Source organism: Spermophilus citellus (genome assembly GCF_964194105.1).
Source record: "Spermophilus citellus genome assembly, chromosome: X".
NCBI lineage: Eukaryota > Metazoa > Chordata > Mammalia > Rodentia > Sciuridae > Spermophilus > Spermophilus citellus.
This window is the reverse complement of record NC_138190.1, coordinates 76,389,001-76,413,949: the sequence shown is the minus strand read 5'-3', so window position 1 is coordinate 76,413,949 and position 24,949 is coordinate 76,389,001. Positions and strand designations below refer to the sequence as shown.

The window sequence follows — 24,949 nt, the reverse complement described above, 5'->3', positions numbered from 1 at the left end:
GAATTAATGATTTTTAATAGGTACCCTAAATCTCAGAAAATAATGCCAGGATTTAATAAATTTTAAAAGTTTTCTGCACTGCAAAAGAAACAATGAAGAATGTGAAGAGATGATGGCTCAAGCCTATAATCCCAGTGGCTTGGGATGCTGAGGCGGGAGGATCATAAGTTCAAGGCCAGCCTCAGCAATTTAGAGAGACCTTAAGTAACTTAGTGAGGCCCTGACTCAAAATAAATAAATAAATAAACTAGGGATGTGGCTCGATGGTTAAGTGCCCCGATCTCAATTCCTGGAGGAGGAGGAGGAGGAGGAGGAGGAGGAGGAGGAGGAGAAGGAGAATGGGAGAAAACCTTTGCTAGCTACTCTTCTGACAGAGGATTACTATCCAGAATGCATAAAGAACTCAAAACTTTAACACCAAAAAAATGATCCAATTAATCAATGGGCAAAGAGATACTTCTCAAAAGAAATACAAATGGCCAACAATTATAAGAAAAAATGTTCAACATTTTCAGAAATTAGGGACATACACTGAAATTTTGTCTCATTCCAGTCAGAAGGGCAGCCATCAAGAATACAAACAATAATAAATGCAGGGGAAGATGTAGATAAAAAGGAACACTTTTACACTGTTGGTGGGATTATAAATTATTACAATCATTATAGAAATAGTATGAAGATTCCCCAAAAACCAGGCATGGAACCAGAATATGAGTCAGCTATACCACTCCTCAGTATTTATTCTAAAGACTTAAAGTCTGCATACTACACCAGTACATTCAAACTCATATTTATAGCAGCACAATTCACAATAGCCAAACTACTGAACCAGCCTAGATGTTTCTCAATCGATGAATGGATAAAGAAAATGTAATATATATATATATATATATATATATATATATATATATATATATATATAATATTTTATATATAATATATAATGGAATTTTATTCACCGATAAAGAAAATGACATCATGTCTTTTGTAGGAAAATGGATGGAACTTGAGAATATTTTGTTAAGTTAAATAAGTCAAACTCAGAAGGTCAAGGGTGTTATGTTTTCTCTCATATGTGGGAGCCAGAAAGGAAAAAGAAAAAGAAAGGTTGAGGGGAATCTCATGAAAAGCAAAGGGAGATCAGTAGAGTAGAAGAGAGGGATGTGGGGAGGGAAGAGGGGAAGTAAGGGAAAATACTGGGGAAAGATACTAGCTAAATTCTATCGTTATATTGTATGCATGTATGAGTATGTAACAAAAAACTTTACCATTATATATAACTATAATGTAACAATAAAATATGAAACACTTTAAGAAAATAAAATTATATTTCACCATAGAGTTAAAAAAAAGCAAAGCATATAGGAATAACACCATACCAACTGAATGAACACTGGGAAGAGTAGCAGGTATGCATAAAGTCATTTATCTTAAGGGAGCCCATTATGATGTCACATGTAATCAATAGCAGCACATGACAATATATGGAGATGTCATAAGAGCTGTAGAAACAAAAATGTTCTGGTGACATAAAGAAGGTAGAAGTTCCAACTGAGGAGGCCAGGGAAGATTTCATAAAGGAGGAAGCATTTGAGATAGACTAAGAAAAATAGTAAAATTTCAAGAAACAGAAATGGGGTGTCTATAAGGAATGGATGGATATATATATATATATATCCTACACTATATATACTATATATATGGTATATCCTACACTATATATACTATATTCATATGTCTAATATGGATAAGCCCATTTTATCCTCACAGCAACAAAGGTAATTAGCCCTATTTTACAGAAGTGGAAACAGGCACAGGGAAGTTAGTCATATAGCTATGAGCAACTAGGAAAATTGCCCAAGCAGGAAGTCTGGCCCCCAAAGTTAATACTCTGAATTATGATGCTCTACATCTCCTCTGACATGAGCAGATCTGTGCCTTGGGAAGTTTAATCTAGCCAAGGAATGATGGGAGGATTAAAAGATAAGGCAACAGGTTGGTGCAGTCATCAGCATAGGATGGGATGGAAGTTAGAACTAGGGTCCTAGCCCCTCAGTTATTTACTGTAGGTAGAGATGTTCTTCACCCTAAATGAGAAGAGAAAATGGGTTTTAAGTTTTGTCAGAAAGGATTTGTGTTAACTCCAAAAAAGAAATGCCCAGTTAGTTGAATACAACATAATAGAAAAAGAAACAGAACAGGAAGGAAAGGAAATTAGGGTGTATCTTAGGAAGGAAAATGATAGAAAAGACCTCCTGAAGTCTAAGATTTAAGAATCTCCAAATCATCTATGATCAATTAGTAGCCCACCTGGATCCTTGAAATATGAAGGAACCTAAGATGTACAGAAATGAGTAGACAAACCAACCTTTGCATTATGAGACTGAACTTGACAAAGAGTAATCTCCAGGCAGAAATAATCTTTCTTTACCAGGCTTGGAACTCTCTCTTTCCTTCCACAAAAAGCAATAGCACCAAAGGATGCCCTCTTCTTTCAAGGTGATTTCTGAGAATTCTCTGTTCCATACTTTCTCCTATTTCCTGTCTCTCATCTTCCCCTCCCTTCTCCACAGTTCCACTAGCACTGAGCCAAGGATGCACCTCTAGAAAGAGAAGACACCCATATTACTCTTTCAGTCTCACCAGTTTGCAAGTATATTCTACCTTGCTCTTTTGAGAAAAAAAATTCCTTTCCTTCTTCATCTTGAAGGAGTCACCTTGACCTATCCTGTTTTGGATTTGCTAAAACAAGTATAAAACCCACCACTGCCATTTTTTTCCAGACAAAGTCATTCTAAACTCTACTGTAGAAATACTGATCTTCAGCTGGAGTGAGAGAGACCTAGGAAACTATAAGGAGAATTTCCACTTGAAACAAAAAGTAGGTAGCTCTTTCCAGTGTGGTTTTGCTGACTTATTCAAAAAATGTCTCCCCCAAAGGTCTGGTGGGATGTGTTATAGGGTAAAGTATACTAGACAAGGAGTCAGAAGACTTGGGATTGATAGATTACCTAATTCTTTGTCAGTTTTACCTAGTTTGAATCTGTTCCCTCATCTGCAGATAAAGGTGATGATAACTGACAAAAAGAGAGATACTGGCCATTAATTGCCATCATTATGGTCCTTCTGGATAGAGTGACACACACTACCTGTCAAGCCATCTTGACAAAAATTAAATCTGAATCTAATCAAGTCTCTTCAATTTATAGGAAAGAAAACAGAGAAGAACATTAAAATATTCCCACAGGGATGTAGTCAGTAAAATACAGATCAGATTATGGGAAACACTAAATGCTAAACCCAACAATTTCTTCAATAAATGTTACAAAGAGAGAGTAAGGGAAAAGGAGAGAGAAAACGTGATGGGGAGGAGAGGAGAAGGGATGTAGAACCTAAGCTTAATAGAAATTTAAGAAACATAGTCATTTGTAATATAGGAATGTAGGGACCGTGGACTTTATTAGGATCCTTATGGGAACACAAATGTTTAAAAATTACATTTGCGAGACAATTAGGGAAATCTGAACACTAAGTAAATACTGAATGATGCTAAGGAATTACTCTTATTATTTTTTAGTTTTGATAATGTTATTATAACTATAATTGAAGAGTCTTATCGTTTAGACATACATATTATTTTCATATAAAATGATATGATGGTATCAAATATTTGCTTTAAAATAATCCAGATATTTGGCTGAGGGCATAGCTTAGTGTTAGGGTGCTTACCTAGCATACACAAGGTCCTGGGTTTGATCTCCAGCACTGTAATCATCATATCATCATCATCGTTGACATTAAATCATTGTTATTATCATTTTCCAGAGATGTGTGGTGAGAAAGTAGATGAAGGCATAGGTAAATCACTAATTGTTGAAACTGGATAATGGGTATATGGTTTCATTATACTGTTCTAAAGTCCATCCTGGCTTCAATTTCAGCAATGCTATTTTTATATGCTTTCTTGATAGTTTGAACATTCTATCTTTGGCATCCACCTGCTTGTGCTTGGCTTGAGACTACCTAAGCCACTTACAATTTAGCCTAGATGAGATCAACTCTCTTTTTCAAATCAAACAAAAGTTGAGGAAAACAGTATAAACAGATGACTTTCCAGTTCCTGTTTCTGGAATTCTCTACAGCTTAGGAGTCTCAAAATGTATCGCTTCCTGAATCACTGCCCTCCAGGACCTTTGGTCTTGGTTCTAGACATAGACTGAGTATAAGGAATATAACTTCCAATTTGCCTTGGAGAACCCTTTCCCGTTGTAAGGACTCATCCTGTCCCTCAAAGAATAAGGGACACCACATCTCCACATGGAAGATTTATTCCTTGGGGGTCTATTTTGCCCCCACTCCCACCTCCAGTAGTTTTTTAGAATCAATCATCAGTTGTGTTGAAATGTCTTTCACATAGAGTTCAATGAAAATTAACTATGTCTAGGAATAGGAGAGCTAGAAAGACTTTGGCAGAGGCCAGGGGACACAATATCATGTGAGGCCTGCCCTGATGGGGAAATAAAGGACTGGGAGACTGGGAGTTTTGCTGTGATGTGAACTCCACCAAGAGAACATGCCACAAGCATGCATATTATTAAACATGGATATGTTGGGCTGGGAGTCTATGGATGCTGAGTTTGGAGAACAAGTTCCTTCTCAGAAAATGCATGGGGCAGAAAATGATCCTTAGTTATTCAGGGAGACCATATCAGACTGCCTCTCTCATTTTCAACTCCATAGTCTGCTCCTATCTCGTAACAGCACCAAAACAGAAATAAAAGTAGCTCTGAGAAACAATTCTAGAACCCCTGAAGAGGAAGCTTTATTGTTCTTGAGGGACAGAAAGCAGCTAGGATACTAGAGTGGGGCAAGTTCACCCAGCCTCCACCTCTGAACTCCACTCTAATTCTCTGAAGGACAAATCTTTGCCTGTTCAATGAGGAATGCATTCCCTCATCCCTACTACAGCCCTAGCCCTTGGCTTGCAGCCATCAGCCCTCTGCAAAATTTGGCAAGCATAGTGTCATATTTAGAACTAATATGAAAGGACCTTCACGAAAAGGACTTTTTGATTTCTCCCAAAATTTGCTTTTGCTGAATGTCAAGTTGGAGGATAAACTTCATTACCGACCTCATCTCAATTCCTTTTCATCCCCACAATAGATGCCTTCCAAGCAGCTTGGGTTGAGAAAGTCAAACCAGGCATTTTTCTGATATTCTCATCTTAATGAAATGAGAGAGGCTCTGCTTTTCAGGGTTTGGACCTCTTCTTCAAGCCCTCTCCTCTAATCTGATGGAGACACCAGAGTTCTAACTATGAAAAACCAATCCTTCTTCAAGCACCAGTTACTCAGGCTTCTATGGAGAGTAAGTATCTTTTTTTTTTTTTTTAAAGAGAGAGTGAGAGAGGGGAGAGAGAGAGAGAGAATTTTTTTTTAATATTTATTTTTTAGTTCTCGGCGGACACAACATCCTTGTTTGTATGTGGTGCTGAGGATCGAACCCGGGCCTCATGCATGCGAGGCGAGCGCGCTACCGCTTGAGCCACATCCCCAGTCCCGAGAGTAAGTATCTTTTGCTGGGGTTGGAATCCAAGCTTCCCCCCTGTCTGGGTGCCACAGAGCAGCTGGACATTTCTATACACAGGGCCCATTCTACTGGTAATTGTAATCCACAAATAATCCAAATACCTCATTTCAGCTACCACCATATGATTAGAGCTTTCTCTCCTACTACACTTTTCTTCTTATTTACTTTTTATAATGGAAAATTTCAAATATACACAAAAATAGAATCATAAAGTAGATCACTATGTACCTATCACCTAGCTTCAATAATTAACTCATAGACACTTTTATTTTCAAACTTTTTTCTGGAATATTGTAAATCATATCCCAAATATATCATCATAACATTTCACCCATAAATATTTTAAGCTACACTTTTATACATTTTTGAAACCAGAAGTGAATGAAAGATCTAAAATATCCTATTAAAGGTAAAGAAATTTCAACTCTACTAATGATGCATACCCTAATTTGGGGGAAGTCCTTTTTCCTCTCTAGATCTCAATGTTCTCATCTGAATCATAAGATAGAAGAGGTGTGTGTGTGTGTGTGTGTGTGTGTGTGTGTGTGTATTTTGGAGGTGATTCACTAAATAGTGCTTTTCAAAATTTAAGGTGCACAGGAATTCCTTGTTAAAATGCAGATTCTGACTCAGCAGGTCTGAAGAGGGATATGGGATTCTGTGATTTATTTCTATATGATTTGTTTTATTATTTGTTTCAGTTTTATTTTCTCAATTTTAGCAAAAGATTCAGGGAACTGACTGACATATCATAGGCTATCATCCATATTATATATATATATTTTTTTTCATTCTACTTTTTTATTGAGCAAGGCAACACCATCCTTGTTTAAGCCAATGTGCAAACGAAGAGATACTATAAATGAAAAAGGGTTATGTCCAAGGTCAACATCATTCTAAATGGAGAAAATTGAAGGCATTCCATCTAAAACCTGGAACAAGACAGGGATGCCCTCTCTTACCACTTCTATTCAACATAGCCCTTGAAACCCTAGCCAGAGCAATTAGCAAAAGAACCAAATTAAAGGAATACAAATAGGAAAAGAAAAGCTCAAACTATCCCTATTTGCCAATGTCAAGTTTCTATATTTAGAAGACTCAAAAATCTCAACAGAAAAGCTTCTAGAACTCATAACCAAATTCAGTAAAGTAGCAGGATATAAAATTAACACCAATAAATCAATTGCATTCTTATATACCAATGATGAATCAGCTGAAAGAGAAATTAGGAAAACTATCCCATTAACAATAGCCTCAAAAAAAAAAAACCCTTGGGAATCAATCTAATAAAAAGGTGAAAGACCTCTACAATGAAAACTACAGAATACTAAAGAAAGAAATTGAAGACGACCTTAGAAAATGGAAAGATCTCCCATGTTCTTGGATAGGCAGAATTAATACTGACAAAATGACCATACTACCAAAAGCACTATACAGATTTAATGCAATTCCTATTAAAATTCTTTCTTCATATAAATAGAAAAAGCAGTCAGGAAATTTATTTGGAAAAATAGGAGAACCAGAATAGCCAAAGCAATCCTTAGAGACAAAAGTGATGCAGGAAGGATACATCACAACACCAGACCTTAAATTATACTACAGAGATATATTAACAAAAAAGCATGGTATTGGCACAAAACAGACATTAAGACAATAGGAACAGAATAGAAGACACAGAGACACATCCACATACAGTTATGTCATACAATTGAAGAAAAGACAGCCTGTTCAACAAATGGTGCTGTGAAAACTGAAAATCCATATGTAGTAGAATGAAATTTAACCCGCATCTCTCACCCTGTATAAAACTCAAATCAAAGTGAATCAAGAAACTAGTCATTAGACCAGAGACCTTGTGCTTACTGGAAAAAATATAGGCCCAACTCTCCATCACGTCAGCTTAGGACCTGACTGGCTCCACAACAATCCTAAAGCACAAGAAGTAAAATCTAGAATCAGTAAATGGGATGGGATCACACCAACAAGCTTCTTTTTTAAAAAAATTTTGTAGTCATAGATGGACAGAATACCTTTATTTTATTTGTTTATTATTATCTGGTGCTAAAGATTGAACACTGGTACCTCACACATGCTAGACAAGTGCTCTGCCACTGAGCTACAGTCCCAGCTAACTAATAAGCTTCTTTACAGCAAAGAAAACAATCAAGAAGGTGAAGAGAGCCTATAGAATGGGAGAAAATCTCTGCCACCAGCACCACAGATAGAGCATTAATGTCCAGGATATATAAAGAACTCAAAAACTTAACACCAAAAAAAAAAAAATAAATAGCCCAATCAATAAACAGGCAAAGAAACTGAATAGGCACTTCACAGAAGAAGAAATATGAATGGTCAACAAATATATGAAAAATGTTCAACATCTCTAGCAATTAGAGAAATGCAAATTAAAATGACGCTGAGATTCCATCTCTCTCCAGTCAGAATGGCAATTATGAAGAATACAATTAACTTTTTTATAGGCAACCCATATTCTAGCAGGCTCCACTAAACATTTTATGTGTGATATTCTCAATCTGATGTTTGGAATTGAGCAGAGTTGGAAACTAGTTATATATTTTATCTTGATGGAATTCATGTGTTCTCTGGGCTTGAATTATCTGTATGCATTTCTATTGGCCAGTGACAGTCTCAATGGATATAGTGATACATATGCCTAATAGGAGTAAACAATAGATTCATTCTCATAGGAGGACAAAAATGATGTGAAACTATATACTCTATCATTTAGTCAAAGGTTCTCATGAGCCATTATCCAGTCTTCGCTCTTGAGGACAGATTCTTCACCTGCTTTTTTGCTTTGTAGCCTGAACACTATTTTCAAGCACCACAAAATCCTAGAGAGTCATAGCCATGTTCATTAAATAATATTTTCTCATTAGATTCTTTGCCTAAATGACCCAGGAAAATATACTTGGTCCAAATGTAACAATAACAAAATATCAAAATGCAGAAGGTTAAAAACTGCCTTGTTCCCAAAGGCACTAGTGCTATTTTGCCCAAAGTGAAACTCTGTTAGAGTTCAAAATATTAGCTACAAATACTGATGGTAATATCTTACAGTCTGGAAAAGAAGAAGCTAGAAAGACATTGATGAATCATTGGGATCAGCCATTTGTAGGTATCAAACCCATTTGTAGATTGCAAAATGCATGAGAGGTCAGCTCATGGGGTGGCTTTGGTGAGTGCATGTGACCAATTTCCTGAAAACAAAAACTGCCTTTATCTGTCATCTTCCTAAGGCATGCCACAGGTTATGCTCAATCCACTGGTGAGTCTCTGTCATATTTCAGATCTCTCTTGACTCCCTGGTCTATTCCAATTTTTATCTTCTATGTTGCTGCTGCTGTGTAGAAAATGATTACTTCATGGAGAGCATCAAACAGTGGCTCGTTCATATGGTACTATACAGCTCTGAAATCTATCGTTCTCCCATATTTTAAGTTGTCACTGACACCAAAGACAAAGGTGGAAATTTTATACCTATGACTTGGAGGTTATAATCATTTTCTCCTCTCTCACTCAAACCTGGCTAAAAACCCCCACAAGGTCACTCTCACTATATAGAAGAACATGTCCGCACCAAGTAAGAGGTAGTGTGATAGAACAGAATAGGCACAGATTTTGGTTATAGACTTTTGGAGTTTGTTTCTTTATCAATAAAATGAAAGTAGTATATATTAAGGATTTGACACAGAACAGACATTTGATGAGTGTATTAGTTCTTTGCCAATAATAGGCCAGTACAAAAATGATCATTTTCCTTTAAAAAAGGAAAGTTCCCCACCTCAAACAAAAGCTGGGAGGCTGTTGGAGCCATTCTAGCCTGACCTTCCATTTTCTTTTCCCTTTCTCTTTCTTCATCTCCTAAAGGTCTGTTTAAATGTACTTGTAGGAAACAGCTACTAGAATGCATTTATAAATGGATAATGCAGAGTAACAATTTCAGTCTTCTCTTTCCCATTCTCCATCCCTTGCTCCTCCTCTTTCATTTCTTACCACCCCCTTGGCTTTACTTCTCTTTCCTCTCCCTCTAGCTAACACAGTGAGTTCTGTCTGCACACAGCAGGTGAGAAAATGCAATTCAGCTGGATGGCAAATGACTTGCCAAGTGGATCTGATGGGTTGCAGACCTCCTTTCCTGCTGTGGTGCGTGATTATTATTTTGATTAAGCCTCTGGAGAAAACAGTGGTAACAATGATAGACCAACCAAAGTACATCATCCTACAGGCCTTTGCTACAGGTCTAGCAGTTGATCTGACCTTCTCTAGCCCTAAGGCCACATATCAGCTTCCAGGTCAGTGAGCCAAGAAAGTTGGCTCCTGTTCAGGAGCCATAATGTATGGGGGTAGGGAGAGAGTGAGAGAATAGAATCTGTGTAACTAAAAGGGTTATGGAAATTGCCTAGATAAGGGATCATCTCCAAGCAGAAAATGATGATAAAAATAGTGACTTGTAACTGAAATGAAGCTATACCCAGGTGGCTTCAATTCATTCCCACTTTTACTGACACAACAAGTTTCTGCTACAGTTAGCATCACACAGGCACATGGACAAAGACAGGGTAGTGCCAAGTCAGATTCTAGTGCATCTGCAAAGGAGCTGTCAGCAGAATGCCAACAGCTGTAGTAGCTACTGCATTTTTGAGATTTATGGCAGAAGCAGAGGAAACAGAGCTGAATTCCCAGAATATAGTAAGGATTCCTAAACCAGGTGAAAATTGTTGGATTGTATATTAGTTACAGCTGTCATAGTGAAGTACACAGATTGAGTGGCTTAAACAGCAGAAATTTATTGTTTTCACAGTTCTAGATGCTTGAAGTATGGAAACAAGTTGTCGATAGGATTGCTTTCTTCTAAGGGCTCTGAGGACATAACTTCTGCACAATGATAGAAAACTATCATTGGCATCTATTTGTTTATAATTTTCTGCTTCATCTTCACTTGCTATCATCCTCCCTGATGGCAAGTCTGTCTCAAAATACCCCCCTTATTTTTTCCTCACTTTTTATTGATGGGATTTGTTGTTACATATGAGAGAAATCACAGGACCCTTAACCTTCTGAGTTGATTTATTTCACTTAATATGATTACCTCTATTTCCATCCATTTCCTGCAAATGTCATAATTTCATTTTTCTTTATGGCTGAATAAAACTCCATTATGTATATATATCACATTTTCTTTAACCATTCATCTGTTGATGGACACTTAGATTGGTTGCATAGTTTGGCTATTTGAATTGTGCTGCTATAAACATGAGAAAATACCTCTTTTTTGCAGGACAAGATTATTTTTTGTTTATTAGTTTTAGATACCCCCTCTTTATAAAACAGAAACCAATAGGGATCCACCCTACTCTAATAGGACTTTGTCTTAACTATCCCTCCAACAACCTTAGTTCTAAATGAAGTCATTATGATGTACTGGGGATATAACTTCAATATATGAATTTGGGGCATAATTCAACCCTTAACAGGCTGGAAATGTCAAGGAGCAAGAATGGTAATTCTTGGCATAGGAGTAGTATATAGAAGTATTTATTGTTATTATTAATAGTTACTATCATTTATTTAGATTCTGCTAGATATATTTCTGAATTATTTACATGAGTTATTTCATTAATTCCCACCACAAACTTATGAGGCAGGCATTTGTTATTATCCCTTAATTCATGTTGTTATAACGTAGTACCATAGACTGGGTGGCTTATAGGTAACAAGCATTATTTCTAATGATCTAGAGGCTAGAAGTCTGAGATCAAGGTGCCAGCATGGTTGGGCTCTGTGACAGCACTCTTCTGGATTTCAGATAGCCAATTTCCCATCATATCCTTACATGATGTGAAGTGCTTTCTGGGTCTCTTTTAAATGGGCCCATCCAATTCCTGAAGCGCCACCATCATGACCTAAATTACCTCCCCAAACCTCTATTTCCTAATACCATCACCTAGGAGTATAGTATTTCAACATATCAATTTGAGGGGAATGCAACAATTCATTCCATAACAATCTCCATTTTTAATAGACTAAGGTGAGGTCCTAGAAGAGAAAGTAAATTACCCCACTGAGGATCATATATTCAGTAACTGCAAAGCAGAATTTGAACTCAGGATCATATAACATCAAAAGCTCTTTCTACTGCATACTCTTGTTAATTGGGAGTCTCCCACTTTCCCTATTTTATGAAATGCCAGAATCTTCAGAGAAGTTCTTTTGATTTCAGGACTGGTGAGGCTGATTCAGAATGGCTACAGCATATTCTCTAGAGATATTTAAGAGCAAGGTAGCTGTCTGCCAGAACTTTATATGATGGGAGGTCATTTAAATGTGGGAATAAGCCAGGCACAGTGGCACATGCCTGTAATCCCAGCCGCTCTGGAGGCTGAGACAGGAGAATTGTGAGTTCAAAGCCAGCCTCAGCAATGGTGAGGCACTAAGCAACTCAAGGAGACCCTGTCTCTAAATAAAATACAAAATAGGACTGGGGATATTGCTCAGTGGTAGAGTACCCCTGAGTTCACTCCCTGGTACCAAAAAATAATAAATAAATAAATGTGGGGCTATATGCAAGATGATATCCAGAGTATCCTTTTAGGAGTGATGGTTGTTGGAGTGAGGAGAAGGAGAAGTTAGGAAGAAAGGAAATAAAGAGGAAAGGGTTAAAAGAAACTGGTACTATCATGAACTCACTTTCATAGAGCACTTAACACGTGGTAGGCATTGTCTGAAACACTTTATATATATTTACTCATTTGATAAGCAAACCAGATCTATGAGATAGGTTCCATCTTCATCCTTGGCTTATAGATAAGAAAACTGAGGCACTGAATGGTTAAACTGTCTGAGGTGTTTTTTTTTTTTTTAAAGAGAGAGTGAGAGAGGAGAGAGAGTGAGAGAGAGAGAGAATTTTTAATATTTATTTTTTAGTTCTCGGTGGACACAACATCTTTGTTGGCATGTGGTGCTGAGGATCGAACCCGGGCCGCACGCATGCCAGGCGAGCGCGCTACCGCTTGAGCCACATCCCCAGCCCCTCTGAGGTGTTTTAAGGCTGTGATTTGAACCCACATATTTTGACTCCAACCAATCTCAAGCAATTTATTTTTCTGTTTAACTACCCAGTCAAACAAATTGTCATGATGAGATTGAATGTTTCCCAGTGTGATTCATGTTAAAATGCATTAAAGTGTTTCCTTTAGTTTTCACAACAGCCACATGAGATAGTCATGTGGTCAGTAACGTGTGACAGCAAAGAAAACCAGGACTCAAAGTTAAATGAAATCTCTAATGTTATACAGTCACAACAGAGCAGAGCTGAGATTCCAACCCAGGCCTGGCTTACCCTGGGGCTAAGTGGCTCTGTATCTCATTGCCTAAAGGTTTACTGGCTGATTGATGAACCAGATTCTACCAAGACAGGAAGGCTGGTATTAAGGTATCACTGTACTTCAAATGTTTATGTATTTTAACAAGTATTCCTGAAAACACAACCTTTCCCCCAGAGTAAAGATTCTGTTTGTTAGAAATTTCAGCTATTCGGACATGTGAGACTGCTGAACAGCACAAAACTTTTACAGGCAAATACTAAGAATCTAGATGCAAGGTGTGGGATGTGGGATTAACATTATTTCAAGAGATATTAAATGAATGTGAAATTATATGCAAATATAACATTTAATAGGTCTCTCTCAGGAGAAGGATACCAAGAAGACAATGAAGTAAATGCTTATAGCACATGGAGGACAATGTTTTCTGCCACATTAATGATTGACTTGGAGGCTCTCAGAGCCAAAGATGGCAGAAATTTTAAGTATAAGCAAATTGATACTGTTTTTCCATCCTCATTTTCAGGAATTTTTATGATAATCCAAGAATTCTAAATTCCATTGGTTTTCCCTTCACAGTCACCTGTCTCATGTGTCACTGATTTTGCTCCACACTGAAGGAGGCCATGAATTAGTAGAAAGAAACTTCTACATGGGTCATAAGACAGGATCTGTTTGAGTTCCTGCTTTAGATTAGTTTATGTGTGTCCTTGGTAAAGTTACTTACCCTTTGTTTATATAAGTTACTCTCATCTGTAAAAGAGATCAGATGTGATTATTTTGGAGTTCCTGTTCACTTATGGTGGTTAAAATGATCAAAATACTTCCACATTCTTAGCCACTGAAAGGATTCATCTCCTAAAGGTCTGTTTAAATGTACTTGTAGGAAACAGCTACTAGAAAATAGTTGTAAGTGGATAATGTAGAGTAACCTATTTCAGCCTTACCTCATACTTACAGGTATAAGGAATATCAATGCCTGCCTTGTAAAATCATTTCTAACTTTCTCATCCAGGTCCCTATCTCTCATGTCCTAACAAACTTAGCAAATTCAATGTGTATTTTGATCCTAAATTTATTAGATCTTCCAATGCTTCTTTGAGTAACTCAGGTTCAGTACATAAAAAGCCTCTTTTAAGAAATTATGTAAGAAGGTTTTGGGGAAGGTTTGGACAAATGGTTAAAAGCAGGAATTTTGGGGCTGCGACTGGAGCTCAGCAGTGGTGCCCTTGCCTGGCATGCGTGAGACACTAGATTTGATTCTCAGCACTGCATATTAAATAAATAAATAAATAAATAAATAAAAGGTATATCAACAACTAAAAAATATTTTTTAAAGGAGGAATTTCAAAGTCAATTCTGTAGACTGCAAATTGTTCAAGGACTACTCTGGCATCTTGTAACTTATCCAACCATTCATCCATCTATCTTTATCTATCTATCTATATTTCAGAGCTAAGAATTCAGAAGGACCAATGGAGGAAGTTATCTTGGTGCAGTGAATAATCACTGCACTGGAAGCTAGAATGCTTGAGTTCAAGGTTTATCAGCTATCAAATAGGCTAAAGTAGAATTAAAATAGATAATTTATTAAGAAGTCACCTTCTAACTCTATTGAGAGAGTAATGTGGAATGATTAACGATAAGGAATATGGAGTCAGGTTATAAGGCCCCAAAATTTCATTTTACATCTCACAAGCTACATGGCCTGACCCAAACTGTTTAACCTCTGTATGCATGTTTCTCTATGTAGTAGTAGTAGTAGTAGTAGTAGTAGTAGTAGTAGTAATGCACCTACCTCAAATGGTTGTGATGCATTAACCAGTTTACGTGCATAAAGTGCTTCCATGGTATCTGGTACTTTGTAAGTATTCTGATAGCTATTATTAAGAGTCTGACAGTGCTTTTGGCTATATACGCCTGAACTACCAACTGTATTGCAGAATGGGGGAAAACAGATAAAAACTCTCAAACTTAGCAAATGGATAGGTGAGTGCAGTATAATTTAACTTTCCAAATGGTTGTTGCTGTTTGCTTGTGATGAAGCCTGAGACTTCCACCTCAAATATATCACTCCCTCCTAGAGGACATCAACAATTGCCAATTGAATACTGGAAATTACCATACTGCCACTGAAGGTCAAAATCAATTTGGGAACATTTTTGTAAGCAGTAGCTGAGCACCAATCTTCTCTAAGGAAGCTCCAGGTAAAGTAGAACTAAAATTCAACAGTTTTAATTTTCTTCATAATTGGGAGTAATTCTTATTTTTCTTTCCACATTTTATTGGTGCCTTACGGTTGCACATAATGATGGGATTTGTTGTTACATATTCATACATGCACATGATAAAACTTGGTCAATGTCATTGCCCAGCTGGAAGCAATTCAAGCTCTACCTACTTGCCTTTTCAAACCCAACTCCTCAGAATTATCAAAGAGAAGGAAATTACATTTATAAAGAGCCTACTACATGCTTCATGCTATGCATACATTAACTTAACTAATCTTCAAAACAACAAGGTAGAACTCCCATTTTTATAGTGGAAATATTGAGCCTTGGAGAGGTTAAATACTACGCCAAAATCACACAGCTCATAAGTAGCAGGGTATAGTTTGAACATAGATCTGTTTGATCACTAAATCCCTGTTCTTTAGATGAAACCACAGTGCTTTCTGTGAACTACTTATAGGCTACTTTTCGCAATGATAAGCCATAAATGAAGAGATGCTCAGTTTTCATTCAGTATTGGCAAATAAGGAGTTACTATGCAGGTTAATTATCAAATTTGGCCTCACAGAGGAAAACCTTAAGACCCTATTCTGAGCCTGGTGTGGTGGTGCACACCTGTCATCCTAGTAGCTCAGGACACTGAGACAGGAGAATCATGAGTTCAAAACCAGCCTCAGCAATGGTGAGGTGCTAAGCAACTCTGTCAGACCCTGTCTCTAAATAACAATACAAAATAGGGCTGGGAATGTGGCTCAGTGGTTGAATGGCCCTGAGTTCAATCCCCAGTACCAAAGGAAAAAGAAAAAGGCCCTATTTGTTTGGAGGTTTAAGAAAAGCACAACAAAATTTAGCACCTTAGAATGTTATTGCCTGGTGATACCCCAAGAAAGTCACTGGTACAGTGTCCACTGGTGTTTCTTAATGAACTGGGTATAGGAGGAATGTTTGAAAGTGAGGGAGAATTTTGCATTTTCTCAATAACAAATTAGTGCTATTAGAATTTAGTGGAAGGAGGCCAGGGATGCAAAACATACAGAGATGCACAAAAACAACCCGTACAATTTAAAAAATTGCCCCATTCAACATACTAATGGTGCTTCCATTAAGAAACAATTAATTAATGACTATAAGACACAAAACTTAAAGTCAAGATTATAAAACATGAACAATTATAAATTCCCCCAACTTCTACCTCCTATAATAGTACTACAAATGATCTGAGAGTGATCCTGGCTGGTACCAAATTAATGCTGAGTTTTCCTGGCTGGGGAGATAACGAGGGATAGGCAGCATAGAGGTTAGTATAAGAGTAAATCTAAGGCTCAATGGAGATAAGACCACGGACTAATTTTAAATTCATCTGGATGCTAGGATTATCAAGTATGATAAGGATAACACCAGAAAACAGATTCCATTTGGAGCTATCATCCTTGGTTTACTATATATAACACACAGAGTTACTTCCCTTCTTTGACTGTCCAGCTGTCCAAAGGGTAAGTAAACCTTGTTTACCTTCCCTTATTCCAGAGTAGTGAAAGGATTTAAGATCTATAGGGTGTGTACATGTAAACCTATGTGATGTGCTGTGCATAGACCAGTGGAATAGAATAGAGAATGCATTTATGGCCCAATTATTTGGCACAGAGTTCCCAAGAATATACAGTAGAAAAAGGACAATAAATAGCACTGGGTAAACTGGATATCTTCATGCAGAAGAATGAACTTAGATCCTTATATCATGTCAGATACAAAAATAAATTGAAAATGTTTTGAAGACTTTCAATAAGACCTGAAACTGTAAAACTATGAGAAAGAAAACATAGGGAGAAAGCTCAATGACATTGGTCTGGGCAAAGATCTTTTGAATATGAACCCAAAAGCACAGGCAATAAAAGCAAAAATAGACAAATGGGACTCCATCAAACTTAACAGTTTCCATACAGCACAGGAAATTGTCAACAAAGTAATGAAACAACCTATTGAATGGAAGACAATATTTGCAAATCATACATCTGAGAAAGGATTAATATCTAAATTATATAAGGAAGTATTTAAGTAACTTAATCCCACAATAAGAAAACAAATCAATATTAAAATGAGCAAAAGACATGAATAGACATTTCTGAAAATATGACACACAAATGGGCAACAAATATATAAAAAACACTCAAGGTCACCCATCAGGAAGATGTATGTTAAAACCATAGGGAGATGATAACCTCAAACCTGTTAGAATGCCTATCAAAAAAGGTGAAAGGCAGCAAGCATTGGAGAGGATGTTGAGAAAACAGAACCCCCACATACTGTTGGTAAGAATAAATTAGGATAGCCACTATGGTAAATAGTATGGAGGCTCCTCAAAAAATTAAAAATACAACTACTACATGATACAGCAATCCCACTTCAGGGTACCAATCCAAAGGAATGAAATCAAGATGTGGAGATGCCTGCATTCCTATGTCCACTGCATCATATTCACAGTATTCAAGGTATGGAATCAATGTTCATGTCCATCAAAAGCTGAGTGGGTAAAGAAAATGTGGTATAGATACACGACAGAATACAATTCCACCTTGAAAAGAATAAAATTCTTTTATTTGTGACCCCATGAATGAACTTGAAGGACATTATGTTAAGTGAAATGAATAAATCACAGAAAGACAATTACTAGATCATCTCACACATATGTGGAATTTTAAAAAGTTGAGCTCATAAGTAGAGAGTAGAACGGTAGCTATCAAGGAGTTGGGAGTTCAGGTGGGGAAAGCATTTATAGAGATGTTGATCAAAGAATACAAAAATTCAGTTAGGAATAAATTTAAGAGATCTCTTATACAACATGATGACTATAGTTAATAACAATTCTTGAAAATTACTAAGAGTAGTGTTTAAGCATTCTCACTACACAATCTAAGGATGTGTAGTAACACATGTTAATCAGCTCAATTTAGTCTTTCCACAGTGTATATGCATTTCAAAACTGCATGTTGTACACAAAAAAAAATATAGACAAATTTTATTGGATGATTTAAAAATGCTTAAGTTATAAGAAAAGAACCTAACTACTATGGAAATTCGGGCTTATTTATGTTTCTGGGGAAGAAAGTTCCAATGTCTCTAGTTATTCAAAACCTGTGGTAATGTTCTGAGTCCTAGTTCTATCCACTCAGCCTGAGCTACCTAGTTTGAGCCTAATATTTTACAGAACATCTCATCAAAACACTCCACTTTACAAATTCCAATCCGAAATCACTGGAGTGACCTCCCTATACTATCAAATTAGATGAGAGTGCTTCAATTTTCTCTAATGGATGTTCTGTCCTTTTTTCCTGTGGATAATTAGCTGGTAGCAGGAAACAAAAAAGTAAAGGACAATGTTTTTCCTTAACCAGAAAGCTATTTTGTGAAAGTTGAAGCTGCAGAAATTATTCCCATCCCAACAATATTCCAGGAAAAAAAATCTGTTCTGGCTATTTCTACTTTCATTTTTCCCTTCCCTTTAGATTATGAAACTGCACCATGTCTATTCTTTCTTGAAGATAAATTTACAACTCAGTGTCTTGCTCACAGTGGACTCTTGGCAATGTTAACTAAAAGATTGATTCATGCTACTCAAAACTGAACCACCATGTAAACCTGTGACCATAGAACTACAAAAGAATGCAGTCCAAAAATTTGGTTTTGTATAACAAGATACAGAAAATAATATGAAACGGATACTGATAAACTTTTTCAAGTGAAAACACTGTGAATTAGGTTATGGCTTCTTATTGGGGACAGTATTCTTACTTTTTGCTGCTAGGAAATAAAACAAAAAACAACAACAAAAAAAAAATGAATCCCTGATAAACCATCTCACAGATCCCAATACTTGCTCAAAGACTGGAATAAAATTCTGCCTTTAATAGTGGCATAAGGAATTTTTTGATTTGGGAAAAAAACTTCTAGCCCATGGTGTCTTTCAATTCCTGTATTGACAGAAAGGGAGAATGGCTTTTTTTAAAAAAAGGTATCACCTATGATATTATCATATTATTACATTAACAGATAATTTATTAAGGTGAAATTCACATAACATAAATTTAACCATTTTAAAATGAATGATTCAATGACATTTAGTACATGCCCAATGTTATGCAATCACCACCTCTATCTAACTTTAAACTACTTCCATTACTTCAAAGTATTCTTACCATTAAGCATTTTCTCATTCCTCTCCATCACCCATCCCTCACCCTCCCTCCCCAACTTCACTTCTGGCAATCACTAATATATGTTCTGTCTCTTCAGATTTATTTACTTGGGATATTTCATATGAATGGAATCATATGGTATGTGACATTCTATATTTGACTATATTATGTAGCAATGTTTTGGAGATTCATTTATGTTATAATATGTATCAATACTTCATTTTTATGGCCCAATCATACTCTGTTGTATATATAGTTCACAATTTGTTTATTCATTCATCCATTAATGAGTATGTGAGCTGTTTCTACCTTTTACTTATTCTTGTGAATAAGTGCTGCTATGAATGTGAGATTATTGTACTTGTTGAGTAACTGTTTTAAATTCTCTTGGCTATATACTTATCAGTGGAATTGTACGATCATATAGTTACCCTATATTTATATTTTTTACCTTTTTAATTTTTGTATTTTTTAATTAGCTATACATGACAGTAGACTTCATTTATACACTTTAATATATCATACAAAATATAATTTCTCATTTTTCTGAGAATACATGTTATAGAATCATATTGGTCATGCAGTCACATATATACATAAAGTAATAACGTCTTTCTTTCTACTATATTTCCTATCCCCAAAACCCCTCCCCTCTCCTCCCTTCACTTCCCTCTACCTAATCCAAGGTAACTCTATTCTTCTCTAGTGCCTCCCACCCCCACCTTATTGTGAATTAGCATTCACATATTAGAGAAAACATTCAGCCTTTGGTTTTTTGGGATTGGCTTAATTCACTTAGCATGATATTCTCCAACTCCCTCCATCTACTGGAAAATGCCAAAATTTCATTTTTCTTTAAAGCTGAATAATATTCCATTGAATATATATACCACATTTTCTTTATCCATTCATCTATTGAAGGACACCTAGGTTAGTTCCACAGTTTAGCTATTGAATTGAGCTGCTATAAACATTGACATGGCTGCATTACTGTAGCATGCTGATTTTAAGTCCTTTGGGTATAAAGAAAGGAGTGGGATAGCTGGGTCAAATGGTGGTTCCATTCCAAGTTTTCTGAGGAATCTCCATGCTACTTTCCATAGTGATTGTAACAATTTGCAGTCCCACCAGCAAAGTATGAGTGTACCTTTGTCCCCACATCCTCGCCAACATTTATTGTTGCCTGTATTCTTGAGGATTGCCATTCTGAAAGGAGTGAGATTGACTTTTATCCTCACTGATGGTATTGATTATAATCCCTGAAACAATTAATAACTATGGAATATTAGAGCTGGCTGGTAGTTAGGGGAAATTTAGTGACAAAGCTTGCCTTCTCCTTGAAAGTTCAAATGAAATTCTCACCTGCAAAAACAGCCCCCCCCCTTCCTAGTAGGCTGCCAGTTCAACTGCAGTCAAGCTGAGACTTTGAGCTACCATGGAAAATGCTTAATGGGTAAGAATACTTTGAAGTTATGGAAGTATTTCCTGCAGCCATTCTCTACTGGGCAGCTCCAGAAGCAAGCTGTCAGGCATTTGAATTGTCTAGTCTACGTGTTCAGTTGCTACTTGGCCAGCCTCTTCTGCCTAAACTTACCCAATTACCTTATATTTTTCACTATCAACTGCTGTCTTGAAGAAAAACCTGTCTGCAAATTGACCAACTGAGAAAAATTAAAGGTGGTGGGATTAACTGGCTGAAGAAGATAAATGGAAAAGTTGAGAAGGACACAATATTTTATCAAATTAAAAGCCATTTTTTTTGTACATTAAAGACTGTTCTTGGGCTGGGGCTATACCTCAGTGGCAAAGCTCTTGCTTAGCATGGGTGAGGCACTAGGTTCAAGCCTTAGCATTACATAAAAAATAAAATAAAGGCATGATATTCATCTACAACTACAAATTTTAAAAAAAAACTGTTCTCAGTAAGAATAGAAAAAAATAAAGTGAACCAGGACTACAACTTCAAATATTTTAATTATTTTTAGGTATCATATTAGATAATGAGGCATCTCAGCCACTCTATAATTTTAGGTCCATGCTTAGACTCTTCCAGGTCAAGTGAAATCATCCCATGTGAAAGAACTCAAGAGATGTTCTAAGGCCTCTCTCATTCATCTTAAAAGTTTAGTAGCTTAACATTTAAAATACTTTAAAATTTCTAAAAAAGTTTAAAATTTCAAGAAATTTTGTTTTATATTTATTCTGAATTATTCATATTAAAAATAATTCATTTTCTATCCGGGTGCAGTGGCACATGCCTGTAATCCCAGCTAAGGGATTGGGAGGCTAAGACAGGAGGAATTGTGAGTTCAAAGCCAGCCTCAGCAAAAACAATGTGCTAAGCAACTCAGGGAGACCCTGTCTCTAAAAAAGAAAACAAACAAACAAACAAAACCAAAATAGGTTTGGGGATGTGGCTTAGTGATCAAGTGCCCCTGAGTTCAACCCCCAGCATCCCCCGAAAAATAATAATAATCCATTTTCTTTCATTCCAGTCTCTGGAAACAAAGGACAATTTATCATACATTTGAAGAATTATTTTGTAAAACTAGGGATGTGAACCCAGTGCCTCACACATGCTAGGCAAACACTCTACCACTGAGATATATCCCAATCCCTGCAGATAATTTCTAACGGCCTTATGGTCTATTCTTCTCTAAGTTTAACAATCTTAGCTCCTTTAATCTTTCTTTGAAGTTTTTTCCCAATGCCCTCTGTGGTTCTACTCGGGACACCTTTCACTCTCACTTTACTCTGACTTTAAATGTGGAATCTAAAGCTAGACCAAGTTTTCTAGTAAGTATGAAATACAATGGCAAGCTTCCCTTTCCAGTGATAAATTTCACATACCAAGCTTCTTCAACATTTGTGATAGTAGACAACTCTCCTGTCATTGGTTACTGAGGTTGTTCTCCATTGCTTTTGCTAAGTACATTAACTTTATGGAATATTATGCAGCCAGTGAAAATGATCAAAACTAACAAGAGTGTACAGCAACAGAGGGAGAAAAAAATGTGCAGCATATTGTCATCAAAACATTGCAAATTAGAAACTTACATGGATTGTTATGTAAGGCAGCACATTACTTTATATACCACTTTATTATAGCACTTACCATTTTATATTTCTATAATTTGTTTCTATATCTTTCTGCCCCTCCAAGGCAATGTAAATTAACTCTGAGGACTTTGGTAGCACTTGGTCAATTCTGTTACATCAGCACTGTGTGTGGGTCCTGGCAAAGAGTAGGTACTCAGCTATGTTAAGTGAATGGATAAATTAGTACTATATTAAAATGCCTAAATATAAAAATGGAGTCTCGGAAATAATAGGAGAAAATACAAAAGACTGTTATTAGATTAATTTTATTCTTCTCAAATTTTCTTTCACCTTTTTTTCTTATATAGAAAAAGGGAAGACAGTGAAAACCAAAATTAAAGTATTTACTCTTAGCCCTTAGTATCCTATTTTCTACCCATCCATCTTTTTTCATTGTTCCCTGACTGTCTTGGTATCTGATCAGGTACTTAAGTTTAACTTTAATAATAATTTAAAAAATCCTTGGAAATGTCTAGCTCATTTCCAGAGACACTGCTTACTAACAGTCCATTTACTCCCAACCTAATCTTCCCAGCTCTGAAACCACACTTGGGTGTGATCATAGCAAGCATGTTTCAGGGTCATTCCCTCATCCTTACATTCTAACAGTATAAATTTCTATTTGGAAGTAGAGTTAATAAAGGGTTGGTTAGGATAAAACCCAGGTTCAAACTCCATGAATTATACCATCCATTGCTGTGCTGTATGATCTCAGATTTTATGATCTCAAGATTCTCTATGCCCCCAAGCCTGTCCCCATTTGATCCTTTCAGTAACTATTAAGTTAGAGTGGAAGTAAAAAGTTAATATGTAACGCATGCCTACTATGCATCAGTCCAACCTACCTATGACAAGTTCTAATACTATCCCGGCTTTTTAGAGAGGAGGCAACATAAGAGTTAGGGTGGTATCTCAAGATCACACAGAAGGTACATGGCAGAAAAGTATTTAAATCCATATATATATATATATATATATATATATATATATATATATATATATATATGCCGCTCCTGGAGCTGCTTGCATTTGGTGCAGATCTGGTACCTCTTTTGTGAAGCGGCAGCTGAGGAGACTCTGGCGCTCGCCATTGCTGAGGAAAAGCCCAAGGAAGGAGTCAAGACTGAGAACAACAATCATATTAACTTGAAGGTGGTGGGGCAGGATGATTCTGTGGTACAGTTTAAACACTTAGTAAACTAATGAAAGCATATTGTGAACGACAGGGTTTGTTGATGAGGCAGGTCAGATACCGATCTGACGGGCAGCCAATTAATGAAACAGACACACCTGCACAGTTGGAAATGGAGGATGAAGATACAATTGATGTGTTCCAGAAGCAGACAGGAGGGATCTACTAAAGAGAGAACCTGCAACTTTACTCCAGAACTCTGTTCTTACAGACCAAGAATACATTCTCAATTAGAAAACTAATTTGTTTCCCCATCCTATAGTAATTTGGTTCCACTACATCCTGACTACTACAGTATAGTTTTCTTTATTCTTTCATTTTCCCCTTCTCCATTCCTTTATTGTACATTAAGTAACTGGTGTATGTACGCAAGCACATTGCATTTTTTTAACTAAATGACCAATGATATGTTTTGATTGACATCAAATGGAGATGGGATGGGGAAAAATACTGGTTCTGTGAAAATATCCCCTTTCTCCATTAGTGGCATGCTCATTTAGCTTTTTTCTTTATATTCATTAATAAGTTATTTTGCTCTCACTGTTTTAACAAAAAACAAAACAAAACAAAAAACCTGAACAACATAAAAATCCTTGCATACCTTGTTCAATTAGAGAATTTTAATGTTTTTCATTTATCATTGTAGAACCAAGGACAATTTTATAACTTTTTTGTACATAGTTGTTACATGTAGGGCAATCTGTCTTTAAGTAGGGGTAAATTACTCTTAAAAAGATTCCTAGATAGTTTTCCCTTCAAATCAAGCATCTTGTTGTTTAAATAAACTTCTTGTTTAAAATGAAAAAAAAATAAATAAATCCATATATGTCTGTCTTCAAAACCTAGGCTTTGGTACATATCAGACAGGTTGGGCTGGTAGCAACCAACTTTTTCTTGTGATCCATCACAATGATTAAATCAATCCTCTGCTGCTCCCCATCCTATAGTAATCATTATGAAATGGTTTGACATCTGTACCAGAATTGTGCCATCTCAGCTCTAACCTCACATCAGACCACATCTCCCCTCTCACCACCATCATCATCTTTGCTAACTTGTGCTAATCTGAGTAAAACAGTGGCGGAAACTTAGTCACTGAATTCTCAAAGTACTCTATGCCAGACATGTTCTAAGTGCCCAATATTCATAATTATCACCCTCACTTTATTAGGTATATATATTCATAGTCCCAGTTTTACTAAGGAGTAAGCTAAAGTGTAGAAGTATTAAATATTTGCCTAAGGTCACTCAGCTAGTAAGTGGTATAGCCAAGATTTGAACTTGGGCAAATCTACTTCA

At 36.4% G+C, this 24,949-nt stretch overlaps 1 protein-coding gene and 1 pseudogene across 4 annotated transcripts in view; one reads left to right on the top strand and one right to left on the bottom strand.

Moving 5' to 3' along the window:
• ARHGEF9 (Cdc42 guanine nucleotide exchange factor 9) overlaps positions 1 to 24,949 on the bottom strand; it is a 356,264-nt gene that overhangs the window by 183,164 nt on the left and 148,151 nt on the right. The gene's annotated exons all lie outside the window — the stretch shown is intronic.
• Positions 9,806 to 23,819, top strand: LOC308638943 (small ubiquitin-related modifier 2-like; annotated as a pseudogene). The gene is made up of 2 exons: positions 9,806 to 9,905; positions 23,519 to 23,819. The product of its transcript is annotated as a small ubiquitin-related modifier 2-like (transcript).